Source organism: Vulpes vulpes, chromosome 16, assembly GCF_048418805.1.
Source record: "Vulpes vulpes isolate BD-2025 chromosome 16, VulVul3, whole genome shotgun sequence".
NCBI lineage: Eukaryota > Metazoa > Chordata > Mammalia > Carnivora > Canidae > Vulpes > Vulpes vulpes.
Genome location: NC_132795.1, coordinates 95,602,608 through 95,627,234, shown reverse-complemented (window position 1 = coordinate 95,627,234; position 24,627 = coordinate 95,602,608).

The window sequence follows — 24,627 nt, the reverse complement described above, 5'->3', positions numbered from 1 at the left end:
GTCTCTCATCGTCACCTCCTTCTTTCTCTCTTGATTCTCTTTCTTAAACCATTTATTTCAATTTTGGCACAAGTGGCCGCAAGCTGAGGCTGGGGGTATCAGCTCCCATTTTGTGAGGATGGGGTCAGACTCTCACTAAGATGGTTTAGGAGGAGGACGTGGAAAGGGAGGAAGTGGTGGTTTTTGTGTTTTGGCAGAGTGGGGATTGAGGGGGAGAGCCTGTCTAATCAGGATGAGGGGAGGCGCCTCTAGCCCACTGCGGCATCACGGGAGGAACAGCCGGGGAGTCGGAGCACCGGCCTTCTGGGTCTTTCTGTGTCAGGCACAGGGATTCTCTGGTGAGTCAGCTGGCAGGGCCTGGCTGAAGCTGGATAAAACGCGGTCACCAGGGGCACCATCAGGCCCTTAAAATAAATGCTCCCGTGAGGTGTCCTCTGGGAAACCCAGCCTAGGCGGGCCGCTGTGAGTTTGCAGGTCGCCTGCTCAGGGCAGGTCCCCCAAAGCACAGAAGCATATGCCTCAAACCGCCTTCTGATTTATTTTCCATTTCCAGGTGCTTGATGGAGCAAAGCTGGACTTCTCCATCCCAGCCCTGCCTGGCCCCTCTGGCGCCCTGGCCACAGCCCCGCTCCCTGCCGCACAGTCACCCAGGGGCGTCCCCGGCAGCGCCCAGTGGCCTGTGGCCAGGGCTCGGTGGCCTGGGGCTGGGGCTGCTCAGCACCCGCCTGCCTTGGAGGACGGAGGAAGGATTCGGGGTGCGGGTCCCCAACCAGCCTCCCTTGCTTCCCGTCCTGCCGGCTAACGAACGCATGAGGCCCTCTGCAGGCTGCAGAAGCGAGGTGGCCCCCACCGTCCCCTTCTTTGTCGTCTGGGACACGGCGGAGCAGTTCGGGGCACCGCGGCTGCGTGCTGGGGGCCGTGGCACCTTCTCACTAGATCTCCGAGGGATGCCACCCGGTGCAGGGGACCAGCTCGTGGGGGGAGCCGAGGGAGGGCGGGCACTTTCATGTGGTGCATCTTCTGCTCCCTCCTCGGGCCCAGAGCCTGGGAGCTCCTGTAGCCTTCCCGGTGTGGCTGAGCCCGAGGGGGCGCATCTGGCTTAAGCTGACGAAAGGCAGGAAACTCAGAATTACCTCCCCATATTTTTTCTGCTTCGGTGTAGGATTCTTTAAGGTGGCCCAGGGGGGCTGGCCGGCTGCAGAGGGCCTGCCAGGCCGGGAGATGGGCCTACAGGGTGGGGGCGGGGGCTGAGTGGGAGGGCCTGGACGAGAGGTGGCCCAGGCAGGGACGGGGTCCTGCGTGGGGGGAAGCCGTGAGCTTTGGCATGAATTCTTCCCGGATTGGCTGTCCTGTATTTTCTCTAGGGAACACCTATGGTCTTTGCTTTCCTCCTAACGAGCTCCCTGCCCGCGGAGCCACAGGCCTTGCCCCGGCCGCAGGGCAGCCAGATATAAACAAGCCGGGGGAGAGCCTGGTGTCAAACATTATGTTTACTAAACAAAACCGACAAGTTCTCATTGTTGCGTGAGGAAGCCCTGTAGCTCTCAATCCCCCAGAGCTCAAGAGGATCCATTTTATTGAGCTCTGGAACGACAGCCCCGGCTGGCACAGCTGGGTAGTTTGTATTAGCTCTAAGAGACTCCAGAGGGCCGTTTTTCTTTAGAAAAATTATGTTTTTCATTTAGACCAACAACAGCCCGACCATCTCAACATACCTTCTTCCTATAATCACAAGAAGTGGTGAAACTACAGCCCAGACTGGCCCCTCAATACTCAGGGTGGCAGGATTAGCAAATAAAAAGGGCGGATACCTAGGCTACGTTTGAATTTCAGGTAAACTACAAATACTTTTCTAGCATAAGGACACCCTCTGTCATATTTGGGACAAATCTTTTACGAGGCATGTATTTGTGGTTTTATCTGAAATTCACATTTTACTGGATTTCCCCGAATTTGATCTAGCAACACACGGTTCTTTTCCAAACAGCCCTGCTCAAATACCTCTGGTGACAGGGAGCTCAGTACCTTTCAACAGTCATCACGTCGTCAGAGCTCGTCTGTACGTTCATGTGACACCCTCACACATTTGCCCCCACGTACTCCTCTGGAGCCCCTTGGAATATGCCTAATCCATGTCAGGTGACAGCCCTCCGAATGTTTAGTAATAGCTCTGCGTCTCCTTGAATTTGTTCTTCTTCGGCCTGAACATCTCCTGCTCTTTCACTTTTTCAAGTGATGTAGTTTCGGGCGTTCAGACCAGCCTGTGAATGTGCTCTATCTGGCTCGTTCAGAGCTTTTGCAAGCAAGTGGGATCTGGCGACCCGAATTATGGTTTCGACTGACATGGTTTTGTACTTGTTGGTCAGAGTTCGTGTCTACTGGGCCAGGGAACTTCTGGCCTCCTGCACCAAGCTTCGGCACGGACCCTCCCCTGAAGCAGACTGCTGCTACCTGGCAGAGGGGAACTTAAGGGCAATCGGAGAAGGAGACACTCCTTCCTTGTTATAGATGGAATGTTTACATCCCCCCGAATTCAGGTTGAAACCTAGTCCCCAAAATGATGGTATTTGGGGATGAGGCTTTTAGGGGTGATTCGGTCATGAAGGTGGAGCCCTCATTAATGAGATTACTACCTGTATAAAGAGACCCTTTGCCCCTTCTACCATGTGAGAGGACACCGGGAGAAGATGATCATCTGTGGAACCAAAGAGGGCTCTCATCAGGCCCTGAACCTGCCGGTGCCTTGATCTTGGGCTTCCAGCCTCCAGCACAGTGAGAAACAAAGATCTATTATTTATAAGCCACTCAATCTATGGTATTTTTGTTACAGCCTCCCAAATAGACTGAGACATTCCTGTACTGTGTGCATCACATGTGACGGTGGCAGCCCTATTCTTATTTTAGATGACAGTGGGTAGTCAGGACATCAGCATTACCAAAAATCAGATTAGATATTAATAAAATAGATTAATAACAACCCATATTTCTGTTTCTGGTTAGATTGGAGTTGTGGATACAAACATCAAGCTGGGTTCAGAGATTTGCTACAAACCACCTGTGGGAGTTTGGGAAAGTCACTTATGCCTTTGCCTTTCAGCATCTTCATCTGAAAAATGAGGCATTTGGATTAATTCTCTATGGCAGAAGAATGTCTCACAGAGGCTACAGGTGTGGCTTTTGACACATGAAGCTAACTGGAATAAAATAGATGAAAGAAAAGAGGGAAATTTTAGATCCAGAAAATTAAGCATGGACTACTCATTGGTGCCTGTCTGTGAGCTTTTTATTGGTCCATGACGAGAGAAATACAGAAATGGGGAAGTGTTTAAAACATTTAAATCTACTTGACATCGCTGTGGCAGCCAAGTGTAGGCTGGATGAGTGGGTTGTTTCACTGAAAAGGAGATGGACCCGTCTGAGTACTACTGAACTCGTGGGTGATGGGTGGCTTGCGATGTGAGCTATATACCAGTCACTTGAGGTAGAACCATGTCTTGGCCTGTAATGGAGAAATAAAGAAAAAAGCAGGGAAATGCAAATCAAAACCACAGTGAGATATCTCCTCACACCTGTTAGAGTGGCTAAAGTAAGAAACGTAAGGAGCAACACGTGTTGGTGAAGATGTGGAGAAAACGGAACCCTTGCGCACTGTCGGTAGGAGTGCGAACTGGTATAGCCACTTTGGAAGACAGTGGAGATTCCTCCGATAATTAAAAATAGAATTATCACATGATCCTGGTCATTTCACTATCAGATATTTACCAAAGAATTGAAAAAAAGCCAATTCGAAAAATTGCATATATGCACGCTTATGTTTATTGCAACATTAATTATAATAGCAAAATTAAAGGAGAAGCCCACGTGTCCACTGATAGATGAATGGATAAAGAAGATGTGGTGTGTATATGTACGTATACGCACAATGGAATTTTATTCCGCCATCTTACTATTTGCAACGACGTGATGGATCTAGAAGGTATAAGGCTAAGTGAAACCAGTCAGAGAAAGACAAACAAGAAGGACAAGGAGGCCACGGGCAGAAGTCAGGAAAAGCAAATGCCAGATGGGCCTTGCTGGACGCAGGCTTCATCTTTTGGCTGCTGGTCCTCCTTTACGATGATCTCATCCGGCCTACGGCTCCGTGGTTACCATTGGGTTTGGGCTAGTGAGGAGTCCTGGACTGTCAGGTGACACTGGCTGGATCCTGAACTCAAGTCTTGGCCCAGGGAAGCTCTGGGGCTTGCCAGTAAAGCTATAGGCAGGGGAATTGTGAGGTTGGTAAATACCCTCACCACACCAGCCAAGGCGTTTCCTTTCCTTGGGCCCTGCCTTCCTTCCCTACACCCAAGCTACATCCAACTGTCTCCTTCTGCCAGTCTCATTTCAGGAAAGATTCTGCTGAAACCCGGGAGACATTTAAATGTCACTTTTCTTAGTGTGTCTTACAATTAAAGTCTTGTTTCCAATTGAGATGAGAAGTCTTACCATTTGAAAAGGCTTTTCTCCAGAAGGTAGAGATCCTTTTGAGGGGGATGCGTTTGTGTTTTTCAGTGATCTTGAAGTGGTAACCTGTGGCCAGATTCCTGTGGCTGGAGCCCAGTGCTGCCACTTTTGCCAAAAACATTCTAGAGATGGTCATTAGCTCCTGGGGGACCAATGAGACAGCAAATAAGAAAATCGCCTTGCAAATGCATATCGTGTTTTGTAATTTGGACTCTCTTGCTGCTGATATTCAAACAGCACTCAAACCACACACTGTTACCTTGAGTTGGTGTTTTGGGATCAAACAGGGTTTAAAGGAACAATTTCATTCTTTCCCAGGCCTTTGCCAGCTTTCTGAGGGAGGTCCTCCTCCTTTTGATGCTATAAGAGAACTTACAGTTTCCTGGGATGATGAAGTCTAATAAATTAGTTGTTACTGCCCTGGGCTTTATAAGTAAAGCAAAGGGAGAGCTGAGGTCATTGTCTGAACAAAGCAACCAACTATCCTCAATGGATTGCAAAGTTTGGAGTTATCCAAACAGAACAGTACAGTGAAACTGCTTATACTTTTCAGTTTCTAGGAGAGGTAAGCACCGTCTCATTTTGGGACACTTCAAATGGAGATGTTGGAAAACAAAATTCATCTGAGTAAATTTAAAGATCAAATTGGCTTTATTCAGTGATTCATGAACCAGGTTGCATTTCACCTAGAAAATAGAAAGGAACTCTGAGGAACTGTACAAAACGGAAGATGTCTTCTTTTTCAAAGATTTTAATTTATTTATTTGACACACAGAGAGACAGAGATTGCACACGCACAAGCAGAGGGAGAGGCAGAGGCAGAGGAGGAAGCAGACTCCCTGAGGAGCAGTGGCCCCGACACAGGGCTGGATCCCAGGACCCCTGGAACATGACCTGAGCTGAAGGCAGCTGCTTAACCTACTGAGCCACCCAGGTGCCCCATAATAGGAGACTTTTATAGGCAGGGAGTAGGGACGGGAAAAGAGTGGGTTACCTCATCTTTCTTTGGGAGACAGAAGGGTCTGTGAGGCAGATTACCTCACTAATGCTCACCAGGAGATGCTAGATCGACTACTTTAGGATTATATTCCTGAGAGACATTGAAACAACAATTTGGTTACATATTAGGTCTTGGTTTGCTGATATGGGGCTTTGCACAAGTGACTCCATTTTGGATCTATTGTCTTTTTTTTTTTTTTTTTTCTTTTTTAACAATAGACTAAATAAGCTTCTTTGGTTGTCCCAGTTTGCCTCCCTGGGAGTGGCACAGAGAATGAACCGCATGAACGTAATAACAACAGCGAATGTTTATTAGACCTTTGTATGTTCTATGCACAATATTAAGCGTTTTAAATAGATCTCATTTAGATGTCATTACAGTAACCCTATTAACATCCTTCCCCAGCAGATGTTGGACAGGAGGCCAACGGAGCTTTAGGGGACTTGGGTGAGGCAAACAGCTGGTAAATCAGAGGGCTGAGTCAGCCAGTCGGACTCCAGATCCTATCTTCTCCAACATGAAACCTCTAGGTGGGATTATACTATGAGGATATTGAAATCCAGAGGAATTGTGATCAGATGAAGGAAGTATAGTCGCTGGCGGAAGAGGTGGCATGCCCACTAACTAGTTAGGTGATGTAAGGCAAGAACAGCGACCCCTGGACCTCAGATGTCTCAGGGGTAACTGAAGGGCTTGCCTTTCATTTCATAGTTTATAAGTTCATCTCAGGTCTCACTTTCTGTGATTTTTAAAGTGGTTAGGATCTGTGGCCCTTGGTGTTCATTTCCTGAGCTCTGTACTCCTTGAGCCCTGGTGTTCTTACAAGGAAGGATGAACTAATCGTCAGGCTTGGCTAAGTTTTCCTGTGGTAACAAATAGCCTTCAAATCCCAGTGCCCTAAATAACACAGCATTACCTCACATGTGCTTATATGTCCATGTCAGTGTCTGGGGACTCTAGTCAGTTGATGGGGCACCTAGCATCTCTAATGGATCACTCTGTCCAAGGGAAAGAAAGCTCTGGAAAATATTACACTAGAAATTAAATTCTGTGGTCCAGAACATTATATGCGCCGTAGTCCCTCCTAACTCATTAACCAGAGCTAGTCCCATAGGCTCATCCAACTTCAGGGGACTGAGAAGTACGGTCCTACTATTTGCCCCAAGGCAGGACTGTGCTAGTATTGCGTTGTGGTTGGAGGGACAGGTTGGACAAGAGAATGCTTCCTTTTCAATGAGATAAGGGAGACTGGGTTGGGAGTGGACATAGAGGTAAGGAGAGGTCACTCAAAGCCAGGTTTTCTCTAGGGTCACCTTGATCACATTCCTTCCTTTGCTGTTTTTTGTAACCCACTAATTAAGATAGCTAAAAAGGTTACCACGAGCTAAAGTCAACATCAATTAAAAATCCCATATATATTTCATGTGAAAACACATGGTCTTCAAACATGTGTGATTTTCATCAGAACTCCTCATCTGTTTGTCATTTAGGGTCCAGGCCATTTTCCATATTTCTATCAAAAGCTGCCTGCTGTAGATGAAAGCCTGGCAAATAACTGTGTGCAAGGAACTTTCTGAAGTTATAAATAATCAAGTGCCCGTGGGGGGTTGACCTCATATACAATAATACACAGAGTAATGATCAGAGCTCAGGGGGAAAAATGGAGCTGAATGATTGCCTTCTTAGTAAGGAGGAAGTTTCAGCTTTGCTTATATAACACGAGTGTCGTTTTCCTGACACCCTCATCCTCTGGCAGAAATGGGGCTGAGTGGAGCTATAAAGACACTTGGGAAAGTAGCTGAAACATAGGTGGGGACAATGGTTGATGGTGAGTGTTGAACAATCGGCTCCCTGGAGGAAAAAGCCCTGATTTGTAGTATTTGCCAATTTCCGTGGTGTAAATGCCCCCAGCACGGCTGAATTTCAAGGTACCAACATGATGTCATTGAACATGGATTTGGGGGAAGAGACGTATACGATTGGCTCTTGCAAGCCAGTATCACTTGGGTCTTCTACAGCACTGAGCAGGGAAAGGAAGATGATTGCTTTTCTTCTGTCCTCTACCTACCTCTGGTCCCAAAATAATGACGTTTGCAGCCTGGGTGGCAGAAACTGTTTAGAGGAAGAGAATTGACAAAGGGGAGGCAGACCCAGAGCTGAGGAATATTGGCAACTCTCATGTTGTATTTGTTTCCTAGCTCTGTGGCTACAAATGACCACGAACTGGGTGACTTAAAACAATAGAAATTTATTCTCTCAACAATTCTGGAGCCCAGAGGTCTGAAATCAAGGTGATGGCAGATTGGTTCCTTCTGGAGTCTCTAAGGCAGAAATCCCCCTGCTTTTCTCTTAGCTTCCATATTTGCCAGCAACCCTTGTCCTTCCTTGGCTTGTAGACATATTCTAATTGTAATCTCTGCCTCCATCATCCCATTGCTTTCCTCTGCACGTCTCTCTGTGGCCTCTCTTCTTCTAAGGGACACTAGTCGTTGGATTTAGGGCCCACCCTTTACATCTGCAAAGATCCTATTTCCAAATAAGGTCCTAATCTGAGACTCTGAGTGGACAGGGATTTCTGGAAAGGTGGCATTATTCAACTCATTACACATAGAGACACACAGTAGGGAAAGGATTAGAGAGAGGCACGGGCAGGACCAGAGCTGGCCACCTGGCCTTAACATTTCCTCTGACTTCCCAGAGCATCCTTCAGGCTGTGATCTGTTTCCTGATTTATGACCACAGGTCAGCAGGGGAAGTGGTCTATGACAGCTGGGTTGCTTTTTCACTTAGTCATGCTCCTCACCTCTAAACCCAGGTGGGTGAGGAGTGGAATGACCCTGGCCCAGTGTTCTCTCAAGGCTATGTTTGGGCAGTTGTCCTCCTATATCATCTTCCATCTTCTTTGAAGGTAATTTTGGCAAAAATAGACACAAAGCTTATGGGAGTTCTATCCCGTAGTGTCACACACCCTACCTAGTAGAATAGGCCATTAACAGATGCTGAGTGAATGAACCAATGAACACAGTTGAGGGCCACTTAACATGGGTCTGTTCTGGAGGAAAACAGATGAGTTCTCAAGTTCAAAAATAACTTTTTAATCTGAAAGACATAGTCCTGTCCATTAGGTCAGTGGAAGACAGTGCCTGGGGATCAAGTGTCAGAGGCCCCAGGGATATTAAGTAGGGCTTTCCTTGGCCCTGTAATAGGAGCTGCCACTAGTGGAAGCAAGCTTGGCTCCTCTCTATAGCTCTGATGAGAAAACCAGCTGGGCTGGGCCTCAGAGGGCAGGGAGAGGTCACCAAGACGCTACTGGTGGCAACTTTAAACCAAATCTTGTGGGTCTCTTCAGTTTTGTCTGTGAAGCTCCTTTCTTGGCTTGGAATGCAAAAGGAGTGGAGGGATCGGGTTTCCAGGAAAGAAGCTGGCTTCAGAGTCTATGTGCTTTAGTCTGGCTCACTGTTAGGGAAGCACCATGGTTTGGGGGGATCTACTAGCCTAATGAGATTTTTGTGTCTAAGGCCCAAATTCCTCATTTCCACCACCTGATTTTGAGGTTGATTGAATTTATGTGCCATGGCTTAAGAGTCCTTAACAAACCCTTTCTCTCAGGCACTTTGCCCTGTTTCAGCTCCTTCTACTCCCCCAAGGTTGCCCTTTCTCCTGGGTTTCAGGTATGCGGTCATTTGGCTGGCTGAGCCCTGTGATCACATGAAACAATGACCACATAAAACACACCTCCATTTAGAGATAAGCACTGATGCATGCCCTGCAGCTGAGATTAAAATCTGTCCCATAAATCTCTCTACAATGCTGTATATTCCACATATAATGATGAGAAGTGAGCTAGTAAATAAATAGCCCAGGAAAAAAAATTCCTCACAAAATACCCTATGATTAAGAGGTTTGATCTCATATTGCTAGAAACCACAGGAAGGGGTGAGATTTGTCACTGATATTGCTTCCTCTCCTCACTATGGCACTGCATCGGGTTCAATTTAATTCATCACACGTTTTTTTTTAAAAGCCTTATATGTGCCGTGCGCTGGGATCTACATAGGTTTAGCTGGGGAGTTCACAAAAACAATCGATAAGGTAATAGAATTTGAAACATATCAATTGAGATCTGCTTAAAAAATTTTTGTGTATGTTTGCATGTGTTTTGGAGTTTAAGGGTAACATTGCATGGAGGCATTTGGCACGTTTTTTCATGTGTAGTGGACAATGATAAGTCCCCAAGGTTCAAAATAAACAATAATGGGGTGAACCAACCATCGTCATGATCATTATAGCTCTACCACAATGGTAGGTTTTCCGTAAAAGGATTTAAGGGACTTGCTCTTGCCTCTTAGTCTGTTGGTTAACAGAGACGATCTACTGGCCTGAATCTTGGTGCCACCATTTTCTCTCATCTGAGGTAACAAGGAGTGTACGGATGTGTGTGTGTGTCTGTGGTGTGTGCGTGGCTGGCTGTGGTTGTGTGAGTGTGCAGGTAGTAGGCTAGGAGCCACAGGATTTACAGAAGGAAACATGATGTAATGAGAGCACGTTTCGAGATGACAAATAACTCTTTTTGTCTTCAGTAGTTCCTAGTTGCAGGTGAGCTTGCAGTTGAAGAGCAGCTACGTTTGTAAAATTTAGATCATTCAAATGCTCCCATCGGTAAAGACGAACGCCCCCCCTCTTGCCTTGATGGTTAGGCCAAGAAGTTGCAACCTTGGAGTAGGGGGAAGACATGATGGAGTAAAAGGGAAACTTGGCTTTGTGCACTGAGCTAATAATGTAGGTAGGAGAATCGGGTCTGTAGAGGAGGAGAGCAGCCTTACAGGTCTTTGTTTCTCTTACTCTGTTTGGTTCTCATCTCCTGTGCCCAGATAAACATGAGGGAGAAAAACCCTGGACTACTGGGCTAGTGGTGTGCTTTCTCGAGGGGTCTGTGTATGTGTGTTGTGTATGCGTGTGTGTATGAGACAGAGAGAGAGAATGAATGAGAGAGATACTGAGAGAAAGAGAGATCCAGGTCTCTAGGAGACCTCTATCATGACGAGGAAGCTGGTTTACAGAAGAAGGATGGACTGAAAAACCAGAGGCCGTGGTCTGGTTCCCATGGTCTGACTGTGGCTTGCAAGGAGCCCAGAAAGAAGGACACATGTACTGGTGAGGTCATGGAGGAGGGCTGAGAGGGTCTCCCGAAGTGCCGGAGGCTGCACTGGGTAGGGACCATACACTCCGGTGTGTGCCATCATCATATTGGGAACAAACAACTGTTCCCCTTCACCCTCCACCCTCCACTCCACACCCCAAAAAGCACAATCACCTCTACTGTCCTACGCTAAGGAAGCAGATCTGTTCTGCGTGATAAGCAGCTGGGGGTAGGATGTATCCAGAGAATCTTCTCACCTGCTGGGAAGAGGATAAAATGATCCCTTCAGGTATCAAGACAGCAACATCTTAGGAAATAAAGGGGATGGAACCAAAATTTGTCTAAATACATTGACTCCTCTGCAAAGGAACACATGTTCCCTGTTAAGGAATTTGAATTTGAAAAGACGGAGTGTCGAAGGGGAGATTTTCTGAGGGATGGGATTGAAATACTCTTATTACTCAAGTCTAAGTTTTCCCAGCTACCCAGGTAGGTAGGGGCCTGGAGGAAGAGCAGAGCCTTTTTGGGGAATAAAGAAACTTCATTTCATTTTATAGTTGACGGGCGTAACAGAGCAACCTTGATGCAGATGGATAAAAATAGAGTCGTGAACTTTCTCGTATTTTCATCTTAAATAAGCAACTTTAAAATAGTCATGAAACCTAATAAAACTTTGAGTTGTCTTTTGAATCTTTTTGTAACAACACCTGGGAACAAGAATCCTTGATGTGCCCTCTAGCTGGCATCCAGCAAGGAGACAACAAGGGCCCCTGAACACCTACGGCACAGCGTCCTGGCACAACCCAGCAGGCCAAGTGGGTTTGGGACCTTCAGCACTGCCTGGGACACCGGTTCACATATTGATGGGGAAAAGACCTTGAAGCATTCAGTCGTCCGGGAATATTTCCCAGTGGAAGGGCTCAAAGTCCCTGGAATTCAGGACTTCTGCAGACAGCAGCATTCCTTCCCCTGGAGGTGCTTTTGGAACATGGGAGATGGGTACTCGCGTGACCAAAACAATTATGGTGCAGATTGTTCTGGACACAGGGGAACGGCCTAGGTGACCTTCCAGGGGTCTCATACCTAGTCCATGATTTTGTAAGTAATGAGTTGACAGAAAATTGCTTTCTGTGTTTGGTCAGCCATCTGCTGTTTCTCCAACGCTGGCTGATGAAGGCATGGCTATGTGGGGAGAGGTGAGCTGTAATTAATTATCTGTGGCATTGATGAATTTCTTGTAAGATATTCCCCTGCTAGTCCAGCAATATAGCCGCATCCATCCCCCCCTCCCCGGCGGTAACGGTCTATTTATGGACTCAGCTCCATAATTAAATGTTTCATTTGCAAGAAAATGGTTCCTAGGAAAATCCAAGCTCGCTTTATGCGCCTGCAATCGGCTATTGCAGACGTTATATCAGAGATTAGTCCATGTTGGCTTGCTGCTCTTAGCTTTCTGGATAATCTAATGTGTTATGTTCTGGTGTATGTAAATTACTAACTGTAATATTCCTCAATATGCCTCCTGAACGAAGCCAAATGTATTGTGGGCATAATTTTAATTATTTATATGCTATAAAAATGGAAGAAATCGGAATTATAGAAATCGGGTTCTGAAACACCCCTCTGGTTTTCTTTTGGGGACCAGTTTAATCAGATTAAAACCATAACAGTTTTTCAACTCCCACCTCACACTTATTTTGACCATCTCTTCTGTCAGCATGTGGCTGTTCCCCATCAAGTCATTTAATGTCAACCCTGAGTGTTTGTCTTATTAGAAAATAGCACATATTGGATGGTTGGGTTCAAGACAAGGACACCTTTTCCATTGGGAAAGCTCAAGGCTCCCTTCTGAGCTTTGCCTTTTGTTTCTGGAATTGGTCCCTGGCAACTCCTGACCTCAGTTTTCTTCTCAGTTAAGTAGGTAGAAGTTAGGTGGGTAAGGCTGTAAAGTAGTGTTGGGAAAGAGCAGAGCTGAGAGGGACATGTGTGTCTCTGGCTGTAGCACCATGAAAGGAGAATGAAAACCATCTATTTTTATTAACTTGTTCGAGATACGGAGGCCAGTTTTTGAGATGGCTGAATGGAATGGAATGGATCTGGGTATCTACTCAAGCCCCAGAGACTATCATCTGAAATGAGTTAGTCCAGTGATTTTTATCATATTGTGATGTTGTGGTTGGACATGGAGTCTGGAATCAAAGCACTTGATTTTGAATCCCAGTTTCATATTTTAGGTGAAGAATCTTGGGTAAGACACTTTCCCCAAAGCTTTGGTTTCCTCATCCATTAAGTAGAGTGCGTGCTAACAATGCTGCTTGGTTGAGACGTCGTGAAGATCAATGAAATGACGCATGGAACGTGGTTTATAAAGACTAACCAGTGGTACACATGGATGTTTTTCTTAACATTACAGCCTTCTCTTGTCCCATAAGCCGCAATAGCTGGAAAGTCATGTTTTAATCTTTCTTTTCCTTCCTTCCTTCCTTCCTTCCTTCCTTCCTTCCTTCCTTCCTTCCTTCCACAATAGCTGGAAAGTCATGTTTTAATCTTTCTTTTTCTTTCTTTCTTTCTTTCTTTCTTTCTTTCTTTCTTTCTTTCTCTCTTCTTTTCTTTTCTTTCTTTTCTTTCTCTGATAAGGAGGGAAACCAGTGGTACACATGGATGTTTTTGTTAACATTACAGCCTTCTCTTGTCCCATAAGCCGCAATAGCTGGAAAGTCATGTTTTAATCTTTCTTTTCCTTCCTTCCTTTCTTTTCTTTTCTTTTCTTTTCTTTTCTTTTCTTTTCTTTTCTTTTCTTTTCTTTTCTTTTTTATTTCTCTGATAAGGAGGGAAAAAAAATTAGGAGTTAATCCATTTGCCCAGGGAAGTAACACAATTCCTTGGAGTGGGAAAACTGCCCTTTTCTTTGGTAATATACAGAAATGGGATATTTCATTTCCACAATACAGACCTTTTAGGTCAGTCAAGATCACAGCTTCCCAAATGTTTCATGAAGGACCATTTTTAAAATTCTGATCCATACAGACTGGCACTTACATAAAATATAACTTAATGTATTATTAAAAACATGAAATAAGACATACAAAATATAAATACTGTTTTTCTCTTATTATTAGGTTTAGCAGACATAAAATTAGTCTGTCAAATTGCTATAAAACCTTGACCTCAAAAAAACAAAACAAAAAAACAAAACAAAACAAAACAAAAACCTTGACCTCTGTACTTATTGTGGACTAGGAACCAAAATGACTGGACCAATACTACTGAGTAGATCCCACTTTAAGGAATGCTATTGTCAGTGGAAGGGACTTCAAACAAAAAGAATTAGCTGAGTTTCTATTGTACAATAACATGTATTCTGAATTTTTGCCAGACAAGCTGGTAAATGGGTGTAAAACCCAGGGACAAAAGGATAAAGGGGAGAGCACTGTTTTGACACAAAGAGAAAAGAAGCCCAGGAAAAATGATAGCAGGCCAAAGTATAAAGAGAAGGAGAGTAGTTAAGAAATGCCATGTGCTGGTGACAATGCACAATGACAGGTGTAAATTGTTACCTTCGTTGGATTGTGCTAATTCCCAAACCTTCAACAAAGTCTGTTGCACACAACATCTGCATGTTGGTGGTACTTGGGGACCAAGGCAGCGTTTGTATCTACATCTGGAGAAGGGTTGAGAGCAGGGAGGCAGCCCCAGGGCCACCGTGGTGAGTGGAGATCAGTTAGCTCAGCAGGGGAATTGAGGGCCAGCACTGGCCAGGAAGGTGTCAGCCTTCTCCTGAGTGTCTGTGGCTACATTGAGGTCAGCTCTGTATTTGCCATATTACACAGGATGGATTTATACTTATTTGATATTAAGAGCAAAGGGGACCCCAAAGTTAGGAGGATAGGAGACACACAGGTTCCACTGTAGTCTCAGATGGAAAGGCCTCTGCCCACATTTTGCCAAGAGTCCTCTGCTCATTATATATGGGGTTCTTTATCTTTATCGAGGGAAGAACGTCTTCTTTCTGGCTGAATCTGAGCTGCACAGATGAATCAGAAACAGGACTTAGGTGTGTTCTTATTGTTGTGCCAGACTTTGCACTTCGGTTAAGTCATCTCAAATCCTTATGGTGGTTCCACAGTTGTATAGATTTTTGATAATCCTAGGCCTACTATTACTAGTTGTTATAAACTTGGCTAAGTTATTGCACCCCTCTGAGTCTCAGTTTCCTCATCTGTAAGATGGAGATATAAAAATAGATATGAGCGTTATTGTCCGGATTGAACGAGATAGTATCTTAAAGGCATTTAGCTACTACCTGAATGCATAGTAAAAATAGTAATAATAATAGCAACAACAATATTAACGACAAGTAACATTAAAGAGTGCTTGCTATGTGCCAAGCATTAATTAAAGTACTTTACTTACATCATCTCACTTAATGCTCATGATACTCCTATGAGCCTCAGAGGTTAAGGTGCTTGCTCATGTCACACGGCCCATAAATGATGGAGTCATGTTATAACCCAGGCTGTTTGACTACAGACCACACACTCTTAATTATTACACTACACTTGTCACTCAAAAAAGAATTTATTATTATTACTGCAGTTGAAGAAACTGAGTCCCAGAAAGGTGAATAATTTGCCCAAGGCAATGTAGCCATGAGCAGAGCTGAGGTTGAAAGCCACTGACTTCCTGTGGCCCCAGTGGGTTGCGTGGCTGGGTCCTGGGAATTTGAATGGATTAAATGGCTTTCACAGGTGGGCCACACCAAGAGCCATGCCCTCTACACAGTGGATATGGATGGATGAGGGCAGGGTTCATGACCCCTGACACCCTCTGGAGGAGCTGAAGTCTCAGCAGTGAGTCTAGTTACAAAGCTGGAGAGCAGACTTGTTGGAGCCCAGAACCCATCCACACCCAGCCTTGATTTACATGGGAACGTTTCCTCACTGTTGGCACTGGGGAAGGGAAATAGCAAATTTTGGGTGTTTGCTTATTTCCGTCAGTAATTTCAGCTAGGAGGGGTGAAGCCTGATTAATTATACAGCAGCTCATTAAAACAAAATATCCCTTTGAAGCCTAAAGCAGCAAGTGGAGAGCTGTTTTGCAACATTGGTGGGACACTGGGTAGTCTCCAACTCATCCTTTTCATGCAGCTGGATGATATGTCGACTCTAGAATTGTACCTCTTGGCACCATTGAGGTGAGGTAGTAGGTTTGTGCTGTGAGGAGAACTCTGGGAATACATGGCTGCTAGAGAATCCACCCCCCACGGCCCCCAGCCTGAGGCTGGGCTTAGCCCACGTCCTGTCCCCAGGGTCTCCACGGAGCTCCCACTGTGGGGCTGCTCCCTTCCCCCGTGAGCCAAACCACCCCAGGGAGGTTGGGGGCCACGGCTGGCCGAGAGCCCTTGTGGCCGCTGGTGCCTCCACCTCAGGAAGATCCTGTGGGCCAAGGAAAACACTTGGTAAACTTCGCCTGTGCAGCTCTCAGTAACTCATTTAGGATTTAATGTTTCTTTTTAAACAGAGCACAGAAGGCTTGGAAAGCAAGTTTAGTGACTCCTGAGAGGATAACCTAGTTCCAAGTCTTATTCATCTTTGCTTTTGGCACCTAGAAGGTGCTCAATAAATGCCTGTTCAATTTCAATCATCTTTTGTGGTTTTAAAAAAAGTTTGGAAACACCCCAAGCATCATCTATTGGATTGCTTGGATTCTGGCTGAAATCAAGTGTTGAAATAGTGGGTTACTTAAGACTGATTATTCCCAATTAGACAAATAGCCGGTGGACATTTATTGGTCAGGCACTGAGCTGAGTGCCGTGGTAGGCCAAAGACAGGCAGCGGAGTAGGTGGGATGCAGAGCAGGAGCTGCCCCAACAGGAATACAGACCAGCCAGCTGCAGGGGGAACAAAGAATGGGATAAATTAGGTTAAGACACCAGGAAGGTCCTCGCAGACAGGGCCACTGTGGGGAGATCCTCGAAGGATAAGATCTGGAGACACGTTGGGTCGAGGTGCAGTTTTGGTTCCTGTGAAGGATGAGAGCAAAGGCTCCTAGGCAGGAAGCTGCCCTGGCCCGTGTGCAGTGTGGCTGAGCTTCTGCTGTGAAAGGTCAGAATACAAGATTTTTTAAATGTTTATTTTATTTATTTTTTTAAGAAAATATTTTATTTATTTATTCATGAGAGACACAGGCAGAGGGAGAAGCAAGCTCCATGCAGGGAGCCCGACGCGGGACTTGATCCCGGGACTCCAGGATCACACCCTGGGACGAAGGCAGGCATTAAACCGCTGAGCCACCCGGGGATCCCCCTTTTTTTATGTTTAATGATAAATTCTCAAGCTAATATATGATAAGCCCACGTCAAAGATTTATTTAACTCCTTAATTGGGGAGCCCGCAGAGTGGGAAACTGGTTCCAGGAAGAATTAGAGAGACTGAAGCCTAAGTAACCCATAAGAGAAGGGATTCTGCAAGGAGACTGCACTTACATATGGGTCCGTTAATGTCCTGCTGAGCCATAACGCCATGACCTATGCAGCTGTTTTCTCTACCACGGAGAATTTATTTGCAATTATTCTGGACAAAAAAAATCCTTTGTAGCTTGCCGATTTTATATGCACTCATCTAAGTTTATAGAATTTGAGGCAGAATCGATGGTAAATGGTAGTCAAATAAAATTTGTGTTTCCCTAGAGCATCAGATTGCCCCAAAGCAGACTTTTTTTCTGCAATGCTCTGGGATTACTTAAAAAAAAAAAAAAAAAAAAAAAGCCAACACGCAATGATCTTCTTCCTTAATTTCCAAGGTTCAGATAGTTTGGCTAAAGGATAACTGTTCTGGCTAGATTTGGAAGACTTGGTGATAGACTTAGACTTGATTCTGTGTAAGTTTTAGGAGAGTAAGATGATCTGCACCAGCATAAGGAAGATGGGGGGAAAGACTGGGTAGAGAAGAGAGATGGTGGAGAAAGGAAGTCTAGATAGAAGGGTATGGTAATAGTTCGGGTGGAGGTGATGAAGTGGCAGTGGCTTTAGGAAGGAGGGATCTGATGCACGGGACCATGTGAAGATGAACTGATATCCTGGGGGTGTCAGGGGAGGAGTCAGGTTCCACAGATATTTATTGGGCGTTCACTGTGTGTCACCTGTGATAAACACCAGCTGTTCAAAGAAGAGGAAGAGATTACTGTTGTCCCTCAGGAACTCGCCGACGTGAAAAATTGTTCTCAATTCCATTTGGAAAGGCCAGTGGTGTGGATATGTACAGGGTGAATGGGGTCAAGGTCAGATCAGGGAGGAGTCTCAGAGAGGGCCTTTAAGGACAAATAGACGTTATGCAAAGAAGGAGGTTGGAGGAAAGTACTCAAGCTTTGAGTGTACTTTGGCGGCACCTCGGAATCACCTGGGTAGCTTTCAAAATTCCTGCACCTGCCTCCCGCTCCCAGACATTCCTGTGTCATAGGCCTGGTATGACCTGGTCTCAGGGATTTTTACACATCCCCACATGATTCCAAAGTGCAGTCAGAGTAGACAATGCTTGTGAAGGAAAGAACTATAGGCAAGGAGGGACGTATAGAGCAGACCTGAATGTGCTGGGGAAAGAAACACAGCACGGTAGTCCCCCCCCCCGCCCATTATCTGCAGGTTTGCTTTCGTGGTTTTGGTTACCCATGGTCAACCGTGGTGGGAAGCAGATGATCCACCTTCTGACGAATCATCAGAGGGCCAGTAGTAGGCTACCACTATGTCACAGTGTCTACATCATTAAGTCCATTTCATCATCTCATCAGAAGAAGGGTGAGTATAGTTCAGCAAGGTATTTTGAGAGAGAAACCATATCCATATAGCTTTTATTATAGTATATTATCATAATTCTATTTTGTTATTAGTGCTATTAATCTCTTACTGTGACTGATTTATAAATTAAACCCTATCATAGGGAAGTACATATAGGGAAAACCACTTTATATAGGGTTTGGTACTAGCTGTGGTTTTGGGCATCCACTGGGGGTCTTGGATAAGGGGACAAACAACTATATAATTACTGTTGTGATGTGGGGAATGTTGGAGAAAAGGTCTGGGCTGGTTGGAGCAAGTGGCCGTGGGGAGCCTTATCCTGTTAGTGTGGAAGTAGAGGTCATGCTACACATGATCTACTCTGGGAGACTTGGGGGATGGGGTACCACTACCTCAGTTTCCTTATATGCTAAGTGAAGGATTAGACGGAATGGCATCTAAATTCCTTTCAGTTTAAGAAGTGAAAAATCCTACATTTCTGTCATCAATTTGAAGTTACTAATGTTGGGTTAAGTTGTCCTTGAGACGTCCATGGCCAGAACCTTAGGGAATGTCTACTTAAATAGCATGACGCTGATTTGTTTTTTCTTTTAATCAAAGGGGCACTACATATCTGTAGTAAAAAAGCAAAAACTAAAACTGTATAGAAGAGCATGAAGCAAGTTTCCCTTTCCTTCTCTGGGAAGCCTTCTCAGGTAGTTCCTTGTCTTATATGTATTAACACTTTTTTCCTCTACATATGTAAACATATATATGTGTGCACATTTCATATCGTACCCATATGGGGCCATATTGTGCCCATTGTTAGTTTTTCACATTGCAATGCATTTTTGGCATCTTTCCATGTTTGTATATTTGAAATGACCTCATCATTCTTGCTGGTTGTATGGTACTCCTCAGTATGACACCATAATTTCCCTAACCTTTAATTCGACATCTAGGTTGTTGTGTTGCAATACATTCCAGTGAACTTTCCTATATATACATTGTGTAGTGGGGCAAGTACTGGTTATTCATAGGACAAACCCTTAGACATAGAGTCGCTAGGTCTGTGGTTAAGTACATTGAAATTGTTGATAGGTGTTACCAAATTGTTCTCCAAAATTGCTGTATTAATTTGTATGCCCAACGGTAAAATGTATGAGTGCACTTTTTTCTCATTGTCTTATACTTGCTATATATTTTGGAAGTTTTAAATAGTTTATTTGGGGGATGAAAAATGATATCTTGTTTTAATCTGCATTTATAATAGAAGAGGGGTTGATTATCTTTTCATACGTTTGTTGTCTATTTATGACCTTTGTGTTGCAACTGCCTATGCATGTTCTTTGTTATTACTTTTTTTAAATTGTAATTTCTTATAATTTGGAATGTCCTCTTTATCCTACACTAAAGTCCCACATAGCTTCAGATTTGTTTCTGGATTCTTTATTCTGTTCTAATCATCTGCCTACCTATCCAAGCATTAATATTATACTGTTTTATTTTATTTTTATTTTTATTTTTTTTATTATACTGTTTTAATAACTAGCTTTATAGTATACTTTAATATCTGGTAAGATGGTTCATCCTCAATTATTTTTCCTATTTAGAATTTCCCCGCATGTTTATTTTTCCAGATGAACTTTATTTTATTTTTTTTAAAGATTTATTTATTTGTTTATTTATGAGAGAGAGAGAGAGAGAGAGAGAGAGAGAGGCAGAGACACAGACAGAGGGAGAAGCAGGCTCCATGCCGGGAGCCCGATGTGGGACTTGATCCTGGGACTCCAGGATCGTGCCCTGGGCCAAAGGCAGGCAGTAAACTGCTGAGCCACCCAGGGATCCCTCCAGATGAACTTTAACATTATATTATCAAATTAAAAAAAAATTTACTGGAATTGAATTGAGTTACTAGATAAATCAGAACTAACATCCTTATTGAATGAAGCTTCTTACTTAAGTTTTATTTTACATATTCAAATTTTTTGTTATTCAGTGGTTTTCAAGTTTTATTCAGATAGGTCTTATACATTGTATGTTAGATATTTATATTTATTTTTGCTACTGGACACAGGAATTTTTCTTCCATCCTATTTTTCATCTAAAACAAGATGGCAAACAAATAGGGAAGCTATCGGTTTTTGTACATTCTGGAAGAACTAAGGGACATGCAGAGGAAGAGAAGGAGAGACCTGGGGGGGGGGGGGGGAGAAAGAATCAAGAGACTGTAGTGGAAGCTAGGGGAGGATGAATTTCAAGGACCAAATGTTGATCAAGGTCACTACCAAAGGATGTCAAGGTCACTACCAAGCAATGTCAAGGTCAAGCAGGAAGGGATGAGGCCTGAACCAGAAGCCAGCTGAGAGAGGGGTGCAGTAAACATGACAACAGTTAGGGATCACGCAAGAAAGAAGGACATGCCACTCCTCCTTGGCTTTTGTGTTCTATTCATTGATGCACTTAGAAAGCCCTCCACGTGTGATAGAAAAATCCAGAAGCTTGGATGCCTACGCATTTGCGTGTGTGTACACACATGCATGCAATACAGCTGGATAAGGAGCATAGGTACCAGTCTCATAATTTGTGGGCTCACATGGGACCTGATTATTGATGGTTTCATTTATAGTGCGTGTGCTGTTAACCCGAAGTTGGCATGCAAGACGAACGAGAGAAAGTTAGTTTTCTTGGATGCTATAGAGTGGGGTAAACTAGGGTATGCATTTGATTTTCCTGAGAAGTGAGAGCAGTAGATGAATAACAATTGCTTTTTGTTGTTGTTGTTGTTGTTGTTTAATTTGTTTCAAGTGAAAATTTGTTCACATGGCACTGGAGTTCCCCAAACAGCCATAAATCCCTGACGTGGTTGGAGCCCAGCCTCCTTTTTCCTACCCAGGTTTAGCAGCCTTGCTGCCAGCTGTAAAGGTTCTTTTGGTACAGCAGGGGGGAAGGAAGAAGAGCTGCATGGTTGGCTTATGGCATTGCCTTCTCCCTGTTGCCTTCTGTTTGTCCAGCCTCGCACGTTAGCTATTGGGGGATTTTCATTGTTGCAGAATTAGAATAGTATAAAGATATATATATATATAATTATCACTCTACTTCTGAAAATGTCCTTCAATAACTGGGCCCCAAGGGTGAGCCAATGAATTACATGAAAGCTGACTTCTCCAGTTATAGGTCTTGAGTTGTCCAGCTCAGAACGAAGGCGGAATCTTATTATGGATGCTGACGGCCAATCTTTGGTACTTAACTTTAAGACTATAGAATAAGGATAGAATTTAGTTGTGATTTGGAGGAAAAGCTTTTTAATAGAATAAAATGGACTCTTAAATTTTGGAGGAGTATTTCTCAGGTTGCCAGACAATTTTGGAACACCCAGTGAAATTTATATTCCAGATAAAAACTGAATAATAAAAATTATTTTTGTCTTTACTTGCTAATCCTGGCAACACTAAACAGCCAGTCTTTCTAAGGCAAAGATGTTCATCTTTTATGGCAAAGCTCAGCAGGATTTCATTGGGTTAATCCTGTGGATTAAAGGCTCTTTGGGAAGAAGTATTTAGGGCTAGGTATCCTGGACATCTGCTGGGTTCCAATTTCTACCCATTCTTTATGTATTGTTCTGAGCCTCTCACATCCATCTTGTCCCCTCCATTCCATCACTGCCTAGGGAGTTCCAGTTATTAACACCATTAACCCAAAATGTTCATGGGCTCAGTGATTTACTCCCTTTGCTGTAAACTCCTGTTGGTCTCTCTGCTTGGTTTCTCTTTCTTCACACTCCCTTCATGCCACACTATTCCACCCTGCGCGCAATGATCTGAAAAATGACTCCTAGACTCCATTTCATCAATGTCCTATGGGGATATGCCACCGGGCAGATCTGCCTACCTGTAGACCTGGAACCACATCTCTCTGTGTCCCAGGATTTCCAGCGGTATAATTCCTTCTAGCCCAGTCACATCTGTGAGTCTTGTACCCTGAGTTCTTGCGAGTTGATCTTCCATGCCCCTTCACAGCTCCTCACTCAAGAGACATCTGTTGGTTGGTGGGTTCTAGTGAATCCTATCAGAATTGGACAAATTTATTGTGTGGGGAAGTTATTTTAAGCCCAAGGTTCTTGTGCTGGGGAAGTTCAGAGAGACCAGAAGACACTGAATCTTGCTCTTACTTATGTGATCCTCCCTCTTACAATTTTCCCCCAGTTTTGGGGCTCAAAAGGCAGAAATCTCTGCGTTTGATCTCCCAATTGAGGCAGTTTGGTTGGCAGATGGTCTTTTAAACTCCCAAACCAACTTAAGCCAAAAGGGACTCATAAATGTTGGTGTTGGAACTGATTGAGAAGTTTATTCTGTAAGTCACTTACTTCTAGATTTCCAGGTTGAAATCTATGACATATTTCTCTTTGGAACTTACTGTGTGCGTCTGCAGGTCTTGTTCAAGAGAATAGCCCCCTTGGCTGCTCTACTTGGAAATATTCTAGAGCATTGCTGGAAGTGAGGAAGGAGAGTTTGGGACCAAGAATAGTAATACTATTAATAAAATTAGCTGAAAGCTGTAATCACAATAATAATGACAATAGTATACAGTATTCACCGTGTTTCAGGTGATTTGTGTGTATTTTTCTTTAAGTCATACATCACCAGTAGGTGTTTTTGTTACCATTTCACAGGTGAGCAAACTGAGGTCCAGAGCGCTCGAGCTCTTTGTCCATGGATAAAAACTAGTTAAGTACTAGGACCAGTATTCAGATAAACGGCCATCTGGCCGAAGTCCTAGTCTTACCCACTATAAGGTCACATTCCTCTCATTGTGGGTTGTTGGGGACTTTTTGCTTTGTGATTACAGACCCAGGGGCCCTCTGAAGGGAACTGTGAGGGCCGAAGGGTGGCCTGGCACCTGTAGCCAAACGACGCTCCATTTGGAGGATCATCTGACTGCCGGGACCGAGAGGAATAAGGCAACGGGGCCCAGCTCCTGGGGGTCTGGAATGTGACGCGGGTCCCCAGGCAGGCTTCTCTGCAACCAGACCCTGCCTTGACCCTGGTTAATCACTCTAGTTATTCACACAACCGAATTCCTGCTGTCAGTGGTCCTGTGATGCACGTCGAGTCTGCCAACATCCACAGAGCAGGGCTAATCCCGGTGAGCTGGCCCTGGGGCTGGGCAGGACGTCCTGTCGAATGATCATCATGGGATGCGGCCCCAGTGCTCCCGGCCTGTCCCGGCTTTCCGGCTGCAGCGGTCACAGACTTTCCTTCTGGGGCGTCCGGGGGCTGGAAATCGCTCCCGTGGATCACGCACTGGTGCCAGCGCGGCAGCTTTACCAGCCGAGGCCTCCCCTGCTGGCTTGAGAACCATCGAGCCCTCCCAGTTGGAGCTTGTTACCTGGGACCTGTCCAGATCGGATGATGAGCCCCGGCTGGGGGGCAGCTGCCACGCCAATTACCGGCAGGCCCAGCAAATGGGGGTTGGCCAACCCGGGAGCCCCTGAGCGCCATCTCCGAGGCACTTGGGGTGCATTGTTTTTCCAGGCTCTGTTCTCTTAACCTGCCTTGGCTCCTCCGTTCTTTTCTTTCATGTTGAGACTCATGGGAATATGAAAAGAGGTGGAATCCAGGGCTTCAGATTCCCGGGGCAGCGACTCCTGGGTGGTGGGGTGGGATGGGATGGGATGCTCTGTGCTTGGGAAGGTGGGCTGAGCCCCTTTCACTTCTCGGGGCGAGGATGTGGACTTTGTCGAGAGCCAGTGAGCCGAGTCCCCAGAGAGGTCAGAGTGTGCCTGCAAACCAAGTGCCCGCAGAGTCCCCCTGGACCTTCCCAACGCGGGGCAAAGAGGAAGTCGCCTTGCACGGGAGGGCGGCACCCAGGCCCCTCCAGGCAGTCAGGGGCGCTCGGGTCGGGCCACCCACAGCGTAGCCTGTGCTCATCGTCTTGGGGGAGGCTTTATTGTAGACCTCCTTTCTGAGGAGTTCTAGTGCTTGTGTCACCAGAACGTGTCTGGTCGGCTAGGTAGGCCCCATTTCTTCCTAAAGGTTAAGATCTTCCTCAGTAATACTTGGGAACAGTGGTTTGAAGAATGGGGTCTCTAGACCACGTGGGAGTGAGCTAGAAATGCAAACGGTCCAGCCCCACCATCGGCCGTCCTGGGGTAGGGCCTGGCCTACTCTTTCAGCAAGGCCTTGAGGATGATGAGGTGACACGCTCAACCCT